Here is a 2,159-nt window from a genome sequence, read left to right as displayed (position 1 = left end):
GTTGAAAAGATTTTATGTGGTGACAGTGAAAATAAATATGTATTACATTTTTATTGCACTTTTATGAGATGGTAGTCAATGAGGCAAATTTGGACTATGGGTAAAAAGTGTATATTAATTTTAAGGGATGCTCGAGGGTTAAAGAATGATGGGTGTGTACGCTGTGGGTGCGAAAGTTGTGTCATAGCTGTGTTTGTTGTTGTAGGTGTTTGTATACAATAAGCAATCAAACTGATGTAATCAACTATCAATCCTTGCATCCATAGCTTTGACATGTCTCAAGGAGGCTCAACAGTCCAGAAGAGAAGACAGTGATGATGAAGCGATGAGGAGATCTGAGATGCAGCATGACAGTGAAGACGACAGTGAGGATGACTCTGAATCCAGCTCTGAATCCAGCTCTGAATCCAGCTCTGACAGGATAAGGAGAAAAAGGCGAAGAAAAGCAAACATCGCTCTCGCCTGCGGGGTATGTGAAACGTATTTCTTGGCTGGCTTGAGCTGTATGTGTCTGTTGTCCCTACAAGTAGATCAATCTCTCATGACAAGCTGACAGGGCTTGAAATTAACTTTTTGACTTACTAGCCAAGTGGCTAGTAGATGAAAAAAGTTATTAGCCAACCAGATTTTTTACTAGCCAAAACCAAAACGTTGCTTTACTTTTGTATTTCGACATCACTTGTATATAGCAGTCATCGTAGTACCATATTACATCAATCCTGTTTTTCTATACGCTACAATTATCATTCAGTAGTGTACTACTATACTATTGGTGGAAAATGAGATTGCATGATGTGTTCTTGTATAATTTAATTTAAGTAGTTGCCTACTTAATTGTAAATCTAACATTTATGGAGGAATATATAGCATTACACCTTCAAAGTAACACTTTGATCCTGTCCTGTCTGTATATTCTATAATGCAGCAGGTGTATTGTATAAATAATGTGTTTATTCTGGGCTGGATAAAAATGTCCAAATGAGAACGAACAAGTGAATTTAAAAACAAGCAGCCTTTTTATTATTAGCTCGAAAGTGTCTTATAAAGACTACAACAACCAACCTAGCCTGTCTTAAGACAACCACAATACACCAGCTAAACCATTTAAGGAACTATACAGTGTGTCCCCTGCTGGTCAAACTGAGACATTGCATTGGTCCATTTTCTCCAGTTGTTCTTCAGAGTGTTTACTATTCATTCTTCAGAGTCAGACTCAGACGGTTCACCCGGAGTTGACATCAAGAATAAAAAATAAAAAGGTGCAATGGTGCGCACAGTATTGGGAATCTCAATTTGATTTATAAATGGCACAAAAGTTGGGAATCTCGATTTTTCTAACTAGCCAAGTGGCAAGAAAATCTGTCTCGCCACTTGAGGAATTTGGGTCGCAAATGGCAAGTGGCGAGTGCTAAATTCAAGCCCTGCACGCTGATAGAGGGATGTACCAGAAGGACCAGTACGGTCCAAATGAATGTCCATTTCCAAAAATGATTCACCCCAAATGTGTCCATTTTTATTTAGCATTTTCCCCTCTTTTTCTCCCAATTTAGCCTTGATAATTCCCTGTGTGTGTCATGGTGTTTCCATGTACCTTGGTGAAGTTGTGCCAGAAAATCCTTCTACACTGTGTTGAGGTGTCACATATGGGATTAGTGTGTCTCACGGCACATTGAACATTAACAGTAAAATACAATGATTTGTTTTTTTCTTCTCATCAATCTCATGATTCAAATGATACATTCCTTCTTGTTCTTGTGTGTTTATATTAGTTGGAGGACCAGGTGATGTGGTGAAGCGGTACCAGGAAGTCCTTGCCATTTTCCAGACGGGGAAGAATATGGCCAAATCCTTCGAGAAGTATGGAGTAGACAGACTATATATATATATATATATATAAATATATGTGTATGTATATATATATATATATATATATATATATATGTATAAGATGTATACATATAACAAATGTTATCTGTTATCTGTTTTATTTTGTTTTAAATAAAAAGTGTAAACTTCTTTATATGTGATTGCTTAATTTACTAATGGTTAATTATGGTTAAGTAATGCTTATGAGGCAGTTAAGCATTAATAATGTGTTACCTAAGGGATAAATGTGTTACACTTTACAATAAGGGTCCAGAAAAGTATTTACTAATGGT

At 36.5% G+C, this 2,159-nt stretch overlaps 1 long non-coding RNA gene across 1 annotated transcript in view; it reads left to right on the top strand.

The window, feature by feature from the left end:
- LOC133422020 (uncharacterized) overlaps positions 1-1,873 on the top strand; it is a 2,549-nt gene extending 676 nt beyond the window's left edge. The window contains exons 2-3 of the long non-coding RNA XR_009770712.1: positions 267-469; positions 1,770-1,873. This is a non-coding gene — a long non-coding RNA (uncharacterized LOC133422020). The remainder of the gene's footprint in view (positions 1-266; positions 470-1,769) is intronic.
- The last annotated feature ends 286 nt before the right edge of the window (positions 1,874-2,159 follow it).

This window comes from Cololabis saira, chromosome 2, assembly GCF_033807715.1.
Source record: "Cololabis saira isolate AMF1-May2022 chromosome 2, fColSai1.1, whole genome shotgun sequence".
Lineage (NCBI taxonomy): Eukaryota > Metazoa > Chordata > Actinopteri > Beloniformes > Belonidae > Cololabis > Cololabis saira.
This window is presented reverse-complemented; position numbering and strand designations above follow the sequence as displayed.